Source organism: Bombus bifarius, unplaced genomic scaffold (assembly GCF_011952205.1).
Source record: "Bombus bifarius isolate JDL3187 unplaced genomic scaffold, Bbif_JDL3187 scf7180000008407, whole genome shotgun sequence".
In the NCBI taxonomy this organism is placed as follows: Eukaryota; Metazoa; Arthropoda; class Insecta; order Hymenoptera; family Apidae; genus Bombus; species Bombus bifarius.
In genome coordinates, this window is record NW_022884641.1 from 114,145 (window position 1) to 136,165 (window position 22,021).

The window sequence follows — 22,021 nt, forward strand, 5'->3', positions numbered from 1 at the left end:
ACATCAATCACGACAATTGTACATGTAAAGAAACTACTGATTAATCTCATAGGAAGATTAGATTGTAGTTAAAAGTATTTAAGCAAAAGAACGAATGTGACGCAGTGATGAAACGTTCGATGATTACAATCAGGAAAAAATTATTTTGTAGTACCGCATCCCTGTAATCCCGGAAGACAAAGCAATCGATTATAGGATCAGATCAACTTACGAACCGAAGTACGGGTATAAAGCATTAATTCGAGAATAAACTCTTGAATTTAAATGATAAATCGATGAATTAACTGATAAATTCTTGAATTATCTAGAATAATCACAGAATAAACAACTTCTGATCCTTTTGTTCAAACACTATGGTCATAACTACATTTATCTGGAAGTTATTTTTTTGAGTTTGTTACTAAATAGAAGATCGAAGAAAGCTCAAAGATGGTCTTTAGAATGTTCTATTCTAAAGATTATTTTTTTCTACAATAATAATTATATTTTTTTGTTATTTTGTCATCATCGGTCACTCAACCGAGTTAAGCGAAATTATGCATTTAAATGTTACTGTTGTCTCAAAGAGTGCAATTATACAAATAGAATTTTCATTATCTGAATACCTACTATCCGAACATTCTGTTATCCAAATGTATCTGCTGTCCATATCACATAATAATCTGAATATAGAATTTCTCCTGGTTTAAGTAAATTAAGTTGTTGTTCATAGCGCTACAATTTTGAAGAGCAATAATTTAGTCTTTTTTCACCCAAGTCTTCGTGAATTAATTTAATCAGTTTAATACTAACATCATCGTCAAAAATATGAGAGTGCAGAAACATGTCACTCAGTGTATTAAAACGGTTAGTGTTAGCCCTGCCGAATGTTAGTCAGATAAAGGTGCTTATTACCCTACCTACATGCGACGTGGTCTATGCGACATGACGTCGTATCATCAATCATACGTGCGAATTTCCTGCGTATTAATTAAGAAGATATCGGGCTCCTTATTGTCACCCGAAACTATGAATTAGCGAATTCGTTAGCTGAAACTATAACATTCTCGATTCTTAGAATTCGTTGTCAAGTTTGAACTCGTGGCTATCGGTTTGATATAGACCGATGCCTCTTAAGAAACATTGATGCTTGCCATTACCTCTATAAAACACGTAACGTTAACAAATATTTACCGAAGTTGAGAAAATTTATAAACAGGAAACTCAATAATACCATTATATTATTATACTATTATACCAGAAATTGCTGCTATCGTGGAAAATGCAATAACGATACAGAGTAACTTTGATCACATGAAAACGAAAGTCAAACAAATTTTAAATGCCAAACACAGACATCAAACCTTTCCGAGGTTAATGCAGGGTGTATCGGCTGAAGGAGGAGATCATTATCTAAAAATCTCCTTTCTTCTTCACGACATGAAAAATGTTTATGACGCAATTTTTTAAATTCCGGTATCAATAGAGCAATATCCTAGGAGACATATTTTCGTAAGATTCCTTTAGTTTTTCATTTTCATTTAGTTTTTTTTAAAGGTCATTGGTATTTTTTATCCGGGAAAGGTGCATTTTTTTCTATTGCATCTTGTAGCGGATGAAAAATGCATTCGAGTATGACTAAATCATGACCTTGAAAACTAAAAATGTGATGAACTTACAAGACAATGCTAAGATAGTATGTAAACTTACTGCTTATATTATAACTGTCTAAAGTGATATCCGCCGGCAGCTACAAATTTTCTCACACGAATAAGTATTGTTTTTGGTGGAATATGAACACAAGTACTAATTATGCAATTCACCATGTTCTCTATTCTCTCTTTGGTTCATAAAGTTTACAGAAGAAATCTTGATTTCCAAATATATAGGAATTCTATAAGTTCGCGTAATAAAATTTTAGCTATCGTTATTTACTGTTTAACCTTTTTGGGGCTATTTTGACTGAGGACTATAAATTAAAAATTCTCAAATCGTTGAATTGGACATAATGGGACTGCTGCCATTGGACAGCTGGTCAATAACTTCGCCAGATCTGGATACATTAGATTTTTTCTTTGGGGAAAACTAAAGGAAGAAATTTACCAACAGCAGCCTACCACTCCAGAGAATATGACGAATCGCATAATTAATGCTTGTGTTGCTACTCTACCAGAAACAATAGAGTGCATCACAATCTGTAATTGTTCGTGTTAGAAAGTATCACTGCCGACGAACGTCAGTTTTGGACATTTATAACATAAACAATAAATTTACATATCACTCTGGCATAGCCTGACAAGTTCCAGGTCATGATGCAGACATAACAGACATACTTAAAGTATATTTTTGGTGAAGTTGCCGAATAGTTAACGCTTTATTGATTTCTATGCCTTAAAAATATCTTCTCAAGGTCATTATCCTGAATAATTTTTTTATATACGTATATAGGGTGATCGATTTTACTTTTCCAGTTATCCATAAAAGTATGTTTAGTATCATATGTCTGCGTATTTTCTTTCTATGTTTTATAAGTTAATATTATAAAAAAATAAATAATAAATATATTTTATAAAATTGCCCAAATCATATCTGATGTTGATGTCATCGCATCATTATCGATATTCGTATGTAACACTTCTTCAAATTTGTCTACTTCTTCAAAAAATACATGAATTCATTTACAAATTCATTTACACTGCCACCACTTCAATAGCCTCTTAACCCTATATTCTGCTTTTCATTTGAAATTCAAGGACTGGAATATTTGTTATTTTTTCCATCCTTATGTATCATCATGGCATACTTTTGTATATAACTCGAAAGCTAAAACCGACCACCCCATATATGCTTAGGAAGAAGTTCAGAATGATGTCCTTGATAACATATTTAAAGGGCATCGAATTTGGTGAGGTGGTAACTATTCGGTAACTTGACTTTCGGTATTTTTCCATCCACTATAAGATGCAATAGAACAAAATCTACGCTTCCAGATAAAAAGTATCAATGGTTTTGAAAAAATGTTAATGACCCGATAAAGAAATTTGTCTTCTAGGGTATTCCACCATTGGAATCATTTAAATTGTGCCGTAAATATTTTTCAAGTCCTGAGGAACAAAGAAGATATTTAGGTGGCGACGTCTTTCAGCTGTATATTACTTTATTATCTTGAATTTCTATTTATACTTTTACTTATTACAATAATAATAATTCATTTTTTACATACGTAGTTTATACATCATTATTAAAAAGATTATGCATATTTAGGTAAAGTGTTTCTCTAGAAAGTGTTTCTCTAGTGTTAATTGCAATTTACTTATACATTGCACTGGAATATTAAAATAGGAATTTTGATGCTTGCAAATGTGGTGTTGCCACTGTTAGTTACCATTCGGTTCATTGTTGCGTGCGAATGTAAATCATTTAAATGCCAAAAGTCCTTCATATTTTTACACATGATACATGTATATGCAGCTTTAGTCTTATTCTTATTCAGTGTTGTTTGTAGAAGAGTAAGTTGACGTCAACGACTAAATAACCGTCGCTGGTGTGAGCACGGTAACTTTACCGTCTCATTAACGCAGTCCGTAGTACAATACGTTATTAATATATTCTGAGCTAGGAAATAGCTAAACGATCGAACATGCAGATTGAATAATATCCATTTCGACTGCATTCACATTTTACGAGCGATAATTAATTTTAAGAGATCATCAAGAACTGAACATTGTTCATACAATATATAATTAATAGCGGTTTATTATAAGTTTGAACGAATCCAGAAATAATTTCAAGTAAATTTTTGTCAAACTTATCAAGACTATAGCAGGTTACCTTTAAATCCTCGCTTTAAATCGTTTTCATAGACAGAATTTCACTGACGCCGTGTTCGCCGATAACGTTTATTTACCGACATGTTGAAATCACCGACGATCATTTCACGAGTCTACAAGTTCTTGTTTCCGAGATGGTTCTTTACAGAGCTTGAAGTATTGTTTGTACAGAAAAAATGTTCACATCAAGCCTGCATGCAGACTAACGATATGAGTTAATATGAACGATCTTAATTTGATTGAATATTTAATTTGGTATGATTTGAATACGAGTGATTTTAATTTTGTTAACCTTAGATCTGAATGTAAACGCTGCTGTATGAATGATTAGCCCGCTTACCTCCGTGTTATTGAAAATACCTTGCCGGCAAACCCAAAGTCATTCTCCAAATTTGTCAATTCGTACTGATTTAACTAACCTATCTTTGCATGTATGAATTGGTAAGATGAATTGCAACTGTCGACTTTGACTAGGCTATCGTAGATTCTTTTGTCTAACTTTTTGAATCAGTGTATTCTATTCCCTGTTGATTTTCACAATATCATGATATTTCAATGAGCTCCATCGAGCACCATTTAACTGACTCGATGATCAGTATAGGCAATGTATTTCCTCCTCCTGCTTTAGTCAGAGATCTATTAGTGCTAAAATCTTTCTGTCAAAATGAAGGTTCAGCCTAATTACTGCTATACTTGAATCACGTGAGAAAACTAGGGGTATCAACTTCAGATCAATATCCATAATTAATAAATTTTATATATTCGCTAAGGTTTTTGAGAAAATTATCTCCATTAAATTAACATCGATCATAAAAAATCACGTATCTATTCAACAGCTTATGTTTATTCCGGACAAGTCCACGTTTACCAACCTCAACATTTCCAGTAGTTATACAATGCATACATATCGAACAGTAAACAACGTGTAAATGTGGTGTACGATAATTTCAGGAAGGCATTCCTCAGGGCTCTTTTAGGCCCTCATTTAACCCCATTATTATTCATAATCTTCATTATCGATTATCTTAAATTGTTTATAAGGATAAGAGGCTTCTCAGACACGGCAGTACTGCAACCGAATCTTAATATTTATAACAAACCTTGTGTATCTTAATAGACTCAAATATTGAAAAATTACCATATGCTGGCGCATTGTGTCATACCAGCGATGTTACGTTGCGTGTAATGGTCCGTGCGACGTCCTTCAGTGTCTGATCGTCAAGGCCCAAGCCCCGTTCGACAGACCCTCGATAAACCTAAGGCCCCACCATAAACCGAGTCTTATTAGCTTGCAGGAACCCTTAATCCTGCAAGTATTTTCGGTTTATAACTGGTATTTAAAACAGTCCTTAGGTTTATTGGTTTATTAGGTTTATTACCACAAGGTCACCCCCGAGCCACGTCGGTAGGAGGCTTCCTCCTCCAATCTTCACTTATTAATATTGGCTATAACCAATGGGCATCGCGGATCATTACCCTCACTGTCCTAATGAAAAGTGTGAACAGTGAATCCACGCCCTTAGTTCAAAAGACACCCACTCCGAGCTTTCCTCCGTAATCACATACGAACGAACTTCACTTATTCTTCATCGTTAGAATAGTCAATATGTGATTACCGAGTTTCTATCCTTAAATCAACCACTTACTTAACTTATACATACTCATCAGTGTACCTCTTAAGTGTTGGAAATATAAATTTTATAACCCTGTTAATCACAGCGTTATACCACCTCAACCACCCCTATTATCTCAACGGAAATCAGGGGATCGATTTATTCGCACCGTCGATTATTATAATCGTAACGGGAATTTACAACTCCCGTTGACGTGTTTCCTCGCGATTGGTCGAAAATACAAGCGATATGATAAGCAATATAATTCTCCGTCCTGAGGGACGCCATCCTGTCATCGGTCAACAGTGACCGATATGCGTTTATTATAATGGTTAGTTATCATACACTAAACATATTACAAATATCACTATTGAGGCAAACTAATTACTTGGTTTTATCTTCATCAGATTTTGTAAGGACTTGAGAAACCCTCTAACGCTGAAAACTCTGTACAATTGTTAGGTTAGACCCCACGTAGAGTACACACGCTAGTGTTATATGGCTCTTGCATCCTAAACGTTAAATTAAATTAAATATTATGTTCAGCCTATTAAAAGATCACGACTTAAGATTTCTACATTCTGTGTTACGTTCCCTAGGTTACCTTATTCACAGCTGTGATTACAACTACCACACTGTCTGTATTCCATAGACACTACAATTGACACTCGAGGACCGCAGAAAGTTGGCTGACATCTTAATTCTTTTCAAATTATGGATGACTTAGTAGTCTGTTCCTCGCTACATCAACTGGTCAATCTCAATGCACAAACAATCTGCTTTACGCAATACACCTGTTTTCCACATTGAAATTTTTAATAATGATATTAGGTTTGAGGTGGAAATATAGTTGTGGGTGATAGTGCTACTGCTGGTGTAGAGGCCGAGATAAGTGTACTGCTGCTGGTGTAGATGTCGCTGCTGGGGAAGGGGGGAGTGGGAGGTACTGCCGCTTTTCTTCTTAATTAGATGCCATGGAAAGGAAAATCGGACTACGATCGCCGGGATTTGAACCCGGGTCCCGAGCGTTCGTAACCTAAGACGCTAACCACTACGCTGCCGTCGTGCGACACTAGTTGGTGTCGAGTGCCGCCATAGATTTATCGATCCGATCACCAAAATATGCAGTTATGCGAATGATATCGCTGACAGAGTTGATCTCATTTCTGGATCAATCAATAAACGTAAATGAGCGATTATGAAATTGATCTACCCTTAATTCCTTAGCCTACTATATCGTGTGAGAGACGTGGTACGTCGATCGGGCCAAACATAAACAACACGTGTGAGGGACGTGGTACGTCAATATTATTGATTCATTATTTACTTCAAGATAATAAATCTTTCTTGTTCAATGATTAATTGGTACTAAATATTTATTAACCATCTTGCAAAATAAAATTAGTTGTACCTTACATACATTTACATATCAAAAGACATGTGCAATTTGCACAACTTCAAAGGTTCAGCCAAACAGTGAAATGGCTCGACGTATGACTGACCTCGTTGCTGTTTATGGCACGTGTTATTGGAACTTAAATCGTAAGGCAAAGGGTTAAACATTACTGTGCACACTCTTCATCCTGTACTTTTATATCTGTCGGAGATGAGAGAACACCGGAGCCTTTGGAATTTTGGATAATCCCGAAACATTGTAATCTAGAGTCTACTATAGCTGTGATTAAACAATTGTAGTTATTCAATCCGATTGTAATTGTTCGAGAGTTGTGATAATGAGCTTGGGCTCGAGGCGACAGTCAGTCGCCGAACGTAGCCGCGGTCACGGGATGAACGCTTTGTCTAACAAAGGTATGGAGTAATTCTATAGCTCTCCTTAAAAGAAATATTCGTGGCGATACGCGACAGTAAACATTCCAACGGTTTCTGTCCCGTGGCTCGCCACACGCAGACCCTATTCTTCGAGTAAGATGATTGCCAGATGTCGATGCGTCTCCGCAGTACATGTTCAGCTAGCTGGAGGGCCCGTTATAAATCTTAAGATTTAGTCAACTAAAGTCCTTCAAACAGACAAACGGTCTTTGTCCCAACTACGGGAAGATAGGGGAGACCTATTTTTCAACGAGCGGCGTCTCCCACTAGCAACTTTCCCTCGAGGGCGGCTAGCATCTTTTTCTAACCACCGATATGGAAATTAACCGATTAGTATTAGCTCTGTGGCATCCCGTCGACCGTGGATTCGTTATTGAACCTAGGATCATTGTCACTAGTTTCTCGAGTATCTAACTACCACGATTACTTGTCCGGTTCTATGATAATCGTATTTGCACTAGTCAATGTCTTCTCTATTGCATAACGACGACGTGTAATCCAAACGAAGATTCGTTTCACGTCCCTAACCCTAATTCTAATGTAAACCCGACATATCTATATATTCTTACATTAGTTTTATGCCCTTCTTTATATGCTTTGTAATACAGGGCTCTGGAACTCTAGGTTCCCGTAACTAAATAAATAATATAAAATAAAGATGACATTTTAATGACAATTATTTCGAGAAACAACGTTCGACATTTCAAGATGATCATATACTACATCTTTATCTACGTATTCATTTTCGTGCTTAAAAGGCAAAGGTAATAATTTTCGACAAAAGACCGTGTCGGCGAAATGATAGTCGATGGAACGATCGTCGGTGACTTTGAGTCGTCGGAGTATCGGTGAACTTGATGTAGGTGAAATGGTATCGATGAAATTATTGCCGATGATTTAGAGGTAACCCTATATAACCCAACTATACATACAGAATAGGACTAAAAGAGGATTCACAACTTCCAGGGTAGATAGTACTTGCCAAATGATGTAAAAAAGTTCGAATAAATATGGGTCGAAAAGTCAAAAGTAAAGATTAGTAACGTGAATACATTCATCAAGTTTGAGTTTACAGATGAAATTTTTTATTATGCCATGAATACGTTTTTACTTGCCTTACTATATATTTTTATTCTCCAGGAGGAAAGCTTGGACTTAATGGGACAATATAAACCTGAAATATTCTGCTAGAAGGTAATTTTGTTTCGTCGTTTATCGTTATGCATGTGTTTATTTTCTTCTCTAGATAGATATTTTCAAATCCTTACATTTCTTTGCATGAAAACGATTTATATCATACAATTTCTATATTTGAGACTAAAGTTCTTGGAGGATTTGTAATTGTAATGACATTCTTACTCACCTGCTATCTTTTTAATTAAGATTTATAAAACGATAATAGATACTTCGATTCTAGAAAATAATATCACCTCAACGTCCTTCATTTTCTGTCTTGCAAAGATGGGCTCTTTTTATTGTAACTAAATATCCATTTATTTCTCATTCGAGCGGCTGACGGAATATAAATAATTGCATCTTATAACGGATGTCCGCTACCACTTCATTTTGTTTAAATTTTGAGATTTGCGCTGACATTGGAACAGTCTCGGTCCTCTCTTCACTGTTAGAGACTAGAAGCCATCCTTTTTATCGAGGTTACGTCGATCGTCGTCTCATACGCTTTGTATTCTTATTCACGCATGACATTTAAGCAGCTGCCTACGAACCCCAAACTTTCTTCCTGCGTAGATGACGCCACTTCAAATAAGAGATGATTGGCGTCGTCCCATCTAGGAATGCAGCTATGATAACCGACCTAAAGCATTCGGCATTCGGCATTAGACTTTCTACACCGACTTTGCGTCGGCTTATTGTTTCCCAACGGTTGGTTCCCATCAATTTTGGCAAACAATAGCAGTATATATACTTCCAAGGAACTTCAAAATGAAACTCAATTTGTGACAATCGAGTCAATGTATATATGTAGCCTTACTATTCTAATTACTCTATTCCAAATTTGCTAAATAAAATTGCTCTACGAAATACAACGAGTGTCTTTCACTTAATAACAATGTGTCGTATTAAATGCATGTCGCTTCAGAAACGATGTGTGACGGATGAGATATCATTTATAAGCAAAAGATACAAATAAAAATATTGACAATTGAGGGATATTCACTATCTAATTTATTCCAAATATATACTAATATTGGCACGACTAATAATGTACAAAGGAAGTAAGAGGTCACGCAAAGCAATAACTCGCGAAGATCGAATTCTGTACCATATTTTGAAAGCTGATCGTCACGAAATTCTTGAACAAATTAGTAGTATTGAAGTTGAGCTGTATAAACATTACGGACTATATTAAATTTATTCGACTTACTACATTATAAATTTAATTTAACTACATTTTTCAAACCACAACAAAAGAAACCATATCTGAAATTTACTGGAATATTGGATTTTGGAAAATTGATCGATAGTCGTTTCCCCACGTGAAACGAAATTCAGTGTCCGACAATGGTCTAACGATGGAGTTTTCTACAAAATCTATACAACAAAAGCCAATTATAAGAGGTTCGAAAAACTCGATAAGACAGTAAAATAGAATTATACAGGAATTTAGCGTACAAATTTTACGAGTGTGTTCTATAGGTGAAAGTAAGAATAAAACGTTACGCAGTAAAAAGTCCAAAAATGCTTCCTTAAAAACCTATAAAGAAAATATAAAATGTAAAGCTAAATATATACATACAAGTACTTATTTATTTATTTAATTATTATTATATACTTATTGTATATTTATGGGCACAACTTCTATGGTACAAAGAAGAAAGGAAGTTACGATAATGAATAACGGATGTACAACAAAGAAAAAAAACGAAAATAAAAAATATAAATAAGAAAAATACAGACGAAGAGAATTAAACTATAATAACACGTTAAGAATTAAATAATTGTAACTGATCGCCTTAACTTATAGCAAGAGCCAGAGAAGAGATCAACTCGTTCGGAGATACTATTTGCATAGTTGCATATTGTGGTGACGAGGTCACAAAATCTGAGATCACGCGAGAAAAAGTCAACTCGCAAAGCTAGAATATTACAAGAGCAATTGTTAAGAGTAAAGAAATTGGGCAAGTATTGAAATTAATAAGTTGAACTAACAAAGGACTGTCAATGTGATTATTAAAGATAATAAATGAAAAAAGGATTGGATCTCATTTTAGGGAAGCAAAACTTATTGACTTTTCAATGTTCAATTTTGTAATTTTCGATGCGTAAAATCTGAAAGTCTAATTCTGAGTTGAAGAGTCCCATGCTTCGTCCAATGACACCGCACAGATAACATCTGATTAGTCTGCATAGATGGGCAATCACATAACTTCCGCTTACTTTATTCAAAAATGTACTGTCTTCGGATTTTTTCATTAACGATGCCATTAAATCGATATCGTTATAACGGAAAAAACGCCACCATAGTGTGGGAATCGCTGTGAGAATCCACAGGGGATCAGTAAATTCATCGTCTTGGAAGAATTCTGTCGCCCTCATCCAATCTTTAGCTGGCCGTCAATTGGATTCTATTTTCTGTGTATGCGTATCATCAGGAGCTGCGATTAAACTCGCCAAAAACTAGTTTGTACTAACGTAACAATTTGTAGTAATATTACAGCCTACTAGCCTAAATTAAAACCAATTTCGTTAACCTACAAATTACACGATATGATTGATTGTTTTACGTTGGTATCCCTCTGCAGCCAGTATAGCGATGAAGAAAGTATAAGTGAGAATACTCCGGCCACATTGGAAACGTCAGTTCTGCCCGAGCAGCCAAGCTAAACGGACGTGTAAAACAGTGCCTCGGAGAAAGTGCGGCAAGTGGGGAAAAGAAAGTTACGAACGACAACGCCCATAGTCAAATGGTGGAAATCCGTGTCCTCTACTAAGAAGATTATTATTAAATGTAAAATGCAACAACACATCCCACCGATAAAAATAATAAGTAAAGATGAAACATACTACATAAACAAAGTTACAAACATATCAAAACCAAGCCAATCACTAAACGAAGAACAGGAGTGCTCAGCTACAAACGAAATTGAAATAGAACCAGTACAAAACAATGACGAGAATAAAACCAATAACGAACTAACCCACCAGGATGAAAGCTGGAAGGTGGCAAGTTACAATAAAAAACGCAAAATAACACCAAACATAAACGTTAGGAAAGCTATAGAAGCAGAAAAGCAACAATGGCTACAAGAAATTACACTCCAAAACTCCTTCAGCGCAACTCAGAAGAGAAAGAAACAGACCCAGCAGGAAAACCAATCACCCACATCGCCAAACCACTACAAATTTACATTGGAGCCCAAATAATAGACCCCCTCAGTAAACTACTGAACAAGACGACAGGAAAAGAAAATTACAGTATAAAACAATTAAAACAAAACCAGGTAAAAGTACAAACGAACACCCCAGAAACTTTCACAAAAGTGACAAAAGCACTAAAAAAAAGAAAACACCGGGTATCACACAGCTCAAAACTGATAAAAGTTACAAAGCAGATAAAACCCCAAAAACAAATACAAATAACATATGCGAGGAACTAGCTAAAATTGGGCATCAGGTAAGAGCAATAAACAACATAACCAGGCACGATACTAAACAACCATTACCGCTATTCCTAATAGAACTCGAACCTAAAAATAATAACAAAGAAATTTTTGAAATTAAAAAGGTTCTAAACAAAAGAGTAACAGTGGAGCCACGTAGACATAAAAAAGACATACCGCAATGCATACGGTGTCAGCAATATGGACACACAAAAAATTACTGCAACAGAAACCCGGCGTGTGTCAAATGCGCAGAAAGGCACCTAACAATAAACTGTCCATATATAGGAAAAATAAATGAAGTAAAATGCTACAACTGCAATGGAAACCACCCAGCTAGCTAGAAAGGCTGTGTAGTCAGAAAACAACTGCAACGTAAACTGTTTCCGCCGCTTCGAAACGGGGTACACAATAACTTTCACGCGCAACAGAATAGCACAGAAACTGAGGCAACACCAAATCTACAGCACGTAATGAACAATAACCACAGTAACACCAACACCGTTGGTAGTCGAAGCTACGCGCAAGTAGTCAACCAATCGCCGCCCTTAGACAACCAAAATCGGAACAATAACAGCTACGACACTACAGAAAGGAAGGAACTGCTTAAACAATCCATCAAAAACACCGAAATGCTAACAAAAATGATAAGTGAACAAAACGCAGTTCTTAGACAGCAAACGCAACAAATCACAGTCATGTTACAACTTCTTACAAACATGCTAAGCAAAAAATAAAAACGGACACGCTGAAAATAGCAGCCTGGAACTCAAACGGCCTACAACAACGGGTCCTAGAAACTAAAACATTCCTGTATAACAACAATATCGACATATTACTTGTTTCAGAAACACACTTCACTCCAACAAGCTACATGAAAATGATAATAAGAAACGATATCAAACATCACTTACACAGCCAAGTAAGAAAGAAATATACCCAAGTAACAACCATTACAGTACAAACTAGCAGCAACCACTTCCAGTTGTCAGCAGTATATGTACCACCGCGACACAAAATGACAACACAAATGTGGGAAGAGTACTTTCAACACTTAGGTGACAAGTATATCGCAGCGGGAGACTACAATGCAAAGCACACGCTGTGGGGATCAAGAATTACCACACCTCGAGGTAGAACCCTGGAAAAATACATTAGAAACAACAACCTCAATATATTATCCACAGGAAGACCGACATACTGGCCGACAGACCTGAGCAAAATTCCTGACCTACTCGACTTTGTAGTTACAAAGGGACTAAACGCAAATAAACTAAATATAGCACACAGCCTCGAGCTTAGCCCCGATCATACGCCCATAATAACTACATACAGAAGCAAACCAATATTTTATAGCAATCCAGAGATACTATGCAACAAAACCAATAAATGGCAAACTTTTAAAGAAATAATCGAGAGCAAAACCAACTGCAACATCCCATTGAAAACACCCGAACACATCGAACAGGCAGTAACAGCACTGACAGAAACTATCCAAGAAGCAGCATGGGCAACCACTATACCTGAATCAACCAACAGACAAACAAAAATAATTTCACCAGACATACTTGAAAAAATTAGAGAAAAAAGAAAAGCGAAAGCAAAATGGCAAAAACATAGAACACGAGAAAACAAAAAACACCTAAACAAACTTGCAAAGGAAATAAAAAACAAAATAAAAGAGCGCAACAATAACGAATTCACAAAATTCTCCTAGGACTACTCCCTATGGAAAGCCATGAAGAGAATAAAGAAGCCAATAAAACTAGACCCAGCAATCAGAAAAGCAGACAACATATGGGCAAGAAGCAACGAAGAGCAAGCTGAAGAATTTTCCAAGCACCTGTACAACACATTTATACCACATAATATCAACAACAGCAACCCCAAATGCCATACGGACGAGGATGCGCAAACCACTAGAACCTCGACTGACAAACACTACACCACACCTAAAACAACAGCACAAGAAATTAGAAACATAATCGAGAAAACAAAAAATAATAAAATACCAGGAATCGACCTAATTAATGGTAAAATCTTAAAAAACCTTCCGCCAAAGGCGATAAGACTAACTACAATAATATTCAATGCAATACTAAGAATTCAATACTTTCCTAAACTATGGAAACTGGCACAGATCATAATGTTATTTAGGTAACATGTTAATTAGGTAATGTTATTTAGGTGGTTTAGGTCAGGCAAAGACCCATACCAAACTACATCTTACAGACCAATATCACTACTTCCTGTGTTTTCCAAAATACTGGAGAAAATAATATACAACAGCATAAAACCAATAATAGAGAAGGAAAAATTAATACCAGACTACCAATTTGGATTCAGAAGCAGACACTCCACTATAGAGCAAATGCACAGGCTCATTTATGGACATAGAGAAAGCATTTGACAAAATAAACCACGAAAGCCTACTACAAACAATCAGGAAACAATTCCCGGAGCAAATATACCAATTGCTAAAATCTTACTTAAGCAGCAGAACCTTCGTAATAAAAATCAAGGACACATACTCCGAAGTCAAAGACATCAAGGCAGGGGTTTCGCAAGGAAGCGTCTTAGGACCAATACTGTACACACTATACACAGCCAACATACCAACAACTACCAATAGCAAAATACTGACATTCGCGGACGACACAGCTGTACTAGTCAGGCACACTAACCCAGAAACAGCAGTCAAATTACTACAAGAACATATCACAAAAATAGAAAAAAATATGTGGCTGCAAGATAAAGAAATAAAAGCAAACCCCGATAAATGCAACCACATTACATTCACACTACGAAAACAGACACCACCAAACATCCTACTGAACGGCACGCACATACCGCAAACAAGCAAGTCAAATACCTAGGACTCCATCTGGAAACACAACTCACATGGAAACAGCATACTAAATCAATAATAGACAAAATACAGACAACAAGGAGACAAATGCATTGGCTAACAAGTCGAAAATCCAAATTAAGCATAGAAAATAAATTAAAAATATACAAAACGATCATAAAACCAATCTGGACGTACGGAATACCACTGTGGGGGACAGCAGCAATGAGCCATATAAACAAAATAGAGACAATACAAGCTAAAATTCTTAGAACAATAGTAAACGCCCCATGGTACGTTAGAAACGAGGACATACGGAAGGACCTGGGAATACCAACGGTCAAAGAGGAAATTAACAGATACACAGGAAAATACAAAGAAAGAATAGGAACACATCCAAACCGGCTAGCTGTGGAAACGATCAACACCTCAAACATGGATAGAAGACTGAAAAGGAAACACCCAGCAGACCTCACAAAGGACACGACCTAACAAATACGAAGATGGTATCCCGCTGGGGGTCCCATCCACATGATAATCAAACAGCTAGAAAATTCTACCTAATGTCCAAACTGGACAAATTGTGAATGTAAAGAATAAAAAAAAAAAACATTGGAAAAGCTATTACCTGTAGACCTTGAATGATGTCAGAGCGAAATTGCGAACACATGTAAAATACATCTGACTCAACCGCCACCCATGTGCAGCCAGTAACTCCACCAACTCGACTCACTGGAGGAAGCATGGATTTGGCTTCTTGGAATGGCCATTTGGATTCTGCCAATACTCTATATAAAATAAAATACCCTAAAAATGCTCACTTTTACATATTCATAATTTTTTAACCACTAGTCTCCGCACCTCCAAACCTGCATTTTCGGATTTTACGCATCGAAAATTATAGGATTGCGCATAAAAAGTTAATAATTTTTGGTCTCCTAAAGCAAAGTTCAGCCAAAAAAAGAATATCAGCAACTTTTTTCCGGTTCTACAGTGTTAGCATATTCAATGTGCGGAGTGCAGAGTCATAGTCGTAGTTTCGACTCTGGATTCAACAACTAAATGCACGTAATACAAATGACAGGAAATTATGTTTCCTTCTTTCGATAAGTTGAATATATTTGAACTGATAAAGAGATCATATGATGTAAGCATATTCCAAGTGAGGTATAAATAATGAATTATAGAGAGTATTCAGTGTAAAAGCGTTTCGGAAATCCTTACAGAATCGAAAGATAAATCCAAGGGACCTGTTTGCCCTGTTGATATTAGTGGTATGCTTGGTGTAGGATAATCGCTCATCATAGACGACGCTCAGATCTCTCACACAATTTATCGTAGATAGCTGAGAATCATTAAGTACGTATGGATACAGAATTTTATTCTTATTACGCGACTTTTTCATCGCGTGGCAGTTTGGTATATGTAAATACAGTTTGTTGCAAGTGGACCAATTAGAAAGCTTATCAAGGCCGTCTAGTAATTCAAGTGAGTCGGAGTGATAGGTAATTACCTATCCTCATGAACAATTTAAGGTTGTCCGCAAATGGCAGAGGTTTAGCCTCATAAATTAGATCAGGTAGGTGGTTGATAACAATGATACAGAGTACTTGGTCTAGGCGGGAGCCTTCCTGATCAGGCAAGAACTTATGTGCATTTCGAAGTCTCGTCCGCCTTTATCAATGGAGACTTGATATCGATGTGCTATTCAATTTATTGCACATATATGTATAGACCGATTCCTGTAACAATTTTGTCTCACTTTTGAATCTGAAAAGAAATAGTGAATCAGTATAGTAGAATCATGCACGAAAGCAGTAAATATATCAACATGTGTTGTGAAAAGTAGCACGTTTTATTCGTTCTTAGAAAGATTCAAACAAAGATATTATGAAATATTGATTACAAAATGCCTATGATACTAAGTCAACACATACCATGAACATTATGTACAATATCTTATCCCATATTAAACTAATTTTAAGAAAAAGAATATTGGCGTATATACGTGTTTGTCTCAATTCAAATTTTGTTACAACTTTTTAATGAAGCATTTATAGGCCTTTTTCGTATGACAATACAAATGTGTGTATACAATAATATATATATATATATATTGTATTGTATATATATATATATTATATATATATATATATATATATATATATATATATATATATATATATATATATATGTCGGAGATGAGGGGCATCGGGACCTTTCTTTTGGAATTTTTGGGAAGATTCCTAATACTGTAGTCTAGACTATTTATTATAGCTGTACTTAAATGATAAAACTTAGAAATACTTGTTATAATTCAATCCTATTATGTTTGCCCGAGATTTGTGACGGTGGGCTTGGGCTCGAGGTGACACAACTGGTCGCCGAACGTAGCCACGGTCACGGGATGAACGTTTTTACCTAACAGAGAAGTGCCAATATTGTGGGACACACGTTGTATTAACAATCAAACTCCAGGCAGGAGCAATGTCAGCTCTACGCGGGTCTGCCTAGAAACTGCGGCTGGAATTTTGTTGGTATCCCCGGCCAATATGCAACGAACAAACGCGATCGTAAGGAGAGGAAAATTTCCATCAGTCTTTTATTCTTGCGATCACCTTGGAGAGTTTGCACATCGTCTTTACGTGCATTATTATACCGAGCGTCACAGCAAACGTTACTTTGTGCTTCAAAATATATTCTACGTTTAACAAACAGTTACCCCGTTGACCGTGGATTCGTTATTGAACCTAAGAACATTGTCACTAACATCTCGAGTTATCACTAATAATCACGGTTATTTGTCAAACTTTGTAAAAATCAATATTTATACTAGTAAATATAATCTCTAATAAATATAAATTGTAATATAAACCAGTAAATATAAATTGGTCAATTTCCATGTTGGTGGTTAGAAAAGGATGTTAGCCGCCCTTGAGGGAAGGTTGCTAGTGGGAAGCGTCGTTCGTGAAAAAAATAGATTTCCCCTATCTTCCCGTAGTTGGGACAAAGACTGTTTGTCTGAAGGACTTTAGTTAACTAAATCTTGAGATTTGTAACGGGTCCTCAGGCTAGCTGAACGTGTACTGTGGAGATGCGTCGACACCTGGTAATCATCTTACCCGAAGAATAGGGTCTGCGTGTGGCGAGCCACGGGACAGAAACCGTTGGAATGTTTATTGTCGAGTGCCCCTACAACTATTTTTTTTTTAAGAAGAGCTATACAATTACTTCATACCTTTGTTAGGCAAAAACGTTCATCCCGTGACCGCGGCTACGTTCGGCGACTGGTTGTCGCCTCGAGCCCAAGCTCATTATCACAAATCTCGAACAAATACAATCGGATCGAAGGACGGCAATTGTTTAATTACGCCTATGATAGAATCTAGATTACGATGTTAAGGGATTTTTCCGAAGTTCCAAAAGGGAAGGCTCCGATGTCCTTTCATCGTAAGCTGCGCTTTGGGTGTAGATGTCGCTGCTGGGTACGGCCGCATTTCTTTTCATTTTTTGTATCGTGGAAGAAAAATCGGACTCCGGTCGCCGGAATTCGAACCCGGGTTCCGAAACGTTCGCAACCTAAGGCGCTAACCACTGCGCTGCCATCGTCCGACACTAGTTAGTGTCGAGTGGTGGTATTTGCTATCGAGTGCCACCACACGCCTTTTTTCCACGATACTATATATATGTCGGGTTAAAATTGGAATTTTGGGCGCGTAACAACTCTTCGTGTGGATTAGCCATCGTTTCACAAAGCCGAGATTATATTTACACGTATATACAAGACTATCACAAAGCTTAACAAATAATAAGTCTAATGAATAATAAGTTTGATGAACAATGAAGTTAGTGAATAATAAATTGTACGAACAATTAAGTTTAACAGATAATAAGTCTAATGAATAATAAGTTTAACGAATAGTAAGTTTAATGAATAATGTGATTTACGAATAATACGTTTAATGAACACTATTAACAATGTTTTTGGGTTCAAACGAATCCACGGTCAACGGGATAACTCTTTACCAAGCGTAAACTAATCTTAGGCGCAAAATACGATTGTTGAAAATGCTCGATGTGTCACTCTCCAAGGCATTCACACGAATGCCAGACTCGTGGAGATTTTTCTCGCTGTACGATTGCATTTTGTTTTCTATACTCGTTTGGAAGCATCGAGAAGGTTTCAAACGCCCGTTGCTAGGTAGCCTCTGCCTGAAGTCTGATACACACTCGTTGGAAGCATCGAGAAAGTTCCAAACGCCGTTGCTAGGCAGTTTCTGCCTGGAGTTTGATTATTAATACAATGTATGTCCCATTGTATCGGCACCTCCGAGGCAACATCACACGTGGCTAGGCCCGCTCCTGAGGACGCATGCCGCCACAAGCACATTTCTCGGAAAACCCTTACAACCACTGCAGACCTCCGTTAGGCAAAACGTCCATCCCGTGACCGTGGCTACGTTCGGCGACCAATTGTCACCTCGAACCCAATCTCGCTATCACAAATCTTGAACAATTACAGCTATGATAAAATCTAGGCTAGAGTACTAGAGGATGTTCCCAAAATTTCCAAGGAAAGGCTTCGGCTTTCCTTTCATCTCCGACATATCATATATATATAATGCACAAGTCGCTGATATATGCATATAATGCACAAGTCACTGATACGATTATCAACGTCCAGCACAAACCGCTGTACCTAGAAGTGTGAAATTTGAATGGCATACTTCTTTTATGATTAGGCATGGGATAAGAAAGGAATTTTGGAAATATGGACCCTAAAGGAGTAGAAAGGAGGTAAATTCATTTTTCAAGGATACCCATATACCACAAATTGCTAACGTCGGGGACTTGAAATTCGGCATAAAAACTTCTCATTAAAAATAAATAAACACGTGTTTGAACGTTTTTCGAAATTCAATCCTTACTGAGGTGAAAAAGGGGTAAGCTGTATATATATACCGTATATAATAACCGTATCTGTATATCCAAAAGCTGGAGATTTGGGATTTGGCAAACATACTCCTTATCAAAAATAAACAAACACGTATTTAAGCGTTTTTGGAAACTCAAATTCTAAATAGTGTTGAAACAGAGGATAATAAACATAAATTGTCATAAAACTAAATACTGTGCAGGTAAAGTGGCGACCGGACGGCTAGTACATAAATATATTAAATCAAGTTTTCTTACCATTTGCAAACACTGAAATGTTAAACATTTCAAAAGCATATAAGCGAACGAACCGTTGTTCTATGCAATTAGCTTCACCATGGCATTCTCTCTTCGTCAGTTTCCAGATCTTAGTCCAATCGAAATATTACAAATTGATGTAAATGAACATATTAAAGATAAAAGAAATAAAAGATTTAAATACAGTTCACACCGTTATTGAGGAAAAACGAAATGTTTAATCGATCGTTATTAACGCTTAATCGAATTCAAATCACGTCGTTACGATAAGATTGCATTTGCCAAAAAGAAAGAGCAACTCGATGTTATTAAAACGTTTACTGCGGTGACTTTTTCAAGAATTTTCCTATTAAGCGATACGAGACTATTGTAACCCCATTCGCATTTCAACATATACTTAGTATTGCACTTTTGTATTTAAAAAATTTGTATAGTAGTATCTGTTGATAACGAGAAGCATTGTTCCATTCTTAGCGATACGGGATAAATAATCCCTGTACAACAGCCCGGTACGTCTTTTGCATTATAGTACAACTAAGTTCCGTAGAATTTTTCACTATATTATGTTACTTTACTATACAAAGGTTCAATTATTATTTATTAGTATTTATATCGTTGCGAAGTGTAGAAAAATGACTGAAATATTAACTTCGCAAATAAGGGAAGTCCGCTGAAAAAAAAGCCGCCCAGGAGGTAGGTTCGTTACGGGGTCTATATGTCCCGCACCGCAGTGAACGTATTAACAACATTTTGTATTCAATTATTTAAATAATTTACCCTATATTAACACTAGGTTTACGGGACCCGTCAATTTGACGGATTTCGAACTTCGAAATGAAATATCTCAAAAACCATAGCACCAATTTTAACCATTTTGCATCGTAAATTAATCATTTCATCTAAAGAATTTATACACAAAATTATTTTTTCCTAGGCTTTCTAATTTTTTAAATCTGTATGTAATATACCTATCTCTACGGGACCCGTCGAATTGACGGAAAATACGCATTTTTCTCTAAAAAATCGATTTATTCAAATTAAGTCTAAAAGGAACAATATTTAAATAAATTATTAATAGGTAAAGTCTTTTTTTAAATTATCACTAAAAAAATAACAATAACATTAACGGTACAGGGTAACCATATCTATTGAGCACATTTTTTGCAAATATACTGAATGTTGTTTGTGCATTTTCCGCATACGATCTTTTTGCAATATATACAATAATTATTACTTCTATTTTTTTGCAATAACCCACTTGGCAACTTTTTCGCACTTCTGACTTTGAAGGTGACAGAAATGAAGCGCCTGATCTTTGGCAAATGTTCCTCTTGTTTTCTCCAGCTAATTCCTCGGCTAAACAAAATATGAATTCCTTTCTGAATAATTTCGATCTGGTGCACTCTTTATATAATATCCACCCGTTTATCGCTGCCAAATCCAAAATATTGAAAAAGACTTGAAGGGGCCATCGGAAACTCCCGACTTTCACACTATTTCACATTCACATTTGGTCAACGACGTCCACACCAAACTTTGTTTTATTGTAAAAAGCAATGGTTTCTGGAGCACGTTTATAATTATCTTCTATTCGTACACCTGTATGTTTGGTGCTTAGAAGGAGGACTTTTACTTTAGGTTTACTTTTATACACAGTAAGTGTGCAATTTTCTGATTTATATAAATCTGAGGAAAACAAAGTCATCTTGTCCTTTTTTTCCTTCGCTGGTTTTGCCAGTTCTCTTTTATTCGACCGGATGGTCCCAACCAAAGTTGTTTTTTGTGCTAGCAATTTTTTAGCTAGCAGGATGCTCGTAAAGAAATTGTCTGTCGTTATATTCTGTCTCGTTGTAAATATGGTTCGACTAATTTTAGTGTTACAAACTCGCTCAACGGTATTGAGCATCGAGTTTCATCTTTCCCCATATAAAGGAAACCATTCAAAATATACTTTGTTTGGACGTCAACTGCTAACCAAAATTTAATGCCAAATTTATGGGGCTTATTCGGCATATATCGTGTAAATCTGCACTGGGCTTTCGTTGGAAATAATTGCTCATCTATCGAAATATTTTCATATGGCTTATATCAAGTCTGGCTATTACT

At 36.2% G+C, this 22,021-nt stretch overlaps 1 protein-coding gene across 4 annotated transcripts in view; it reads left to right on the plus strand.

Moving 5' to 3' along the window:
- LOC117212886 (EH domain-binding protein 1) overlaps positions 1-22,021 on the plus strand; it is a 55,598-nt gene that overhangs the window by 24,818 nt on the left and 8,759 nt on the right. The window contains exon 2 of one of the 4 annotated variants that reach the window (XM_033458007.1): positions 8,393-8,446. The exons of the other annotated variants lie outside the window; for them this stretch is intronic. The gene's annotated coding sequence lies outside the window, so the exon portion shown is untranslated. The remainder of the gene's footprint in view (positions 1-8,392; positions 8,447-22,021) is intronic. 4 annotated transcript variants of the gene reach the window in all.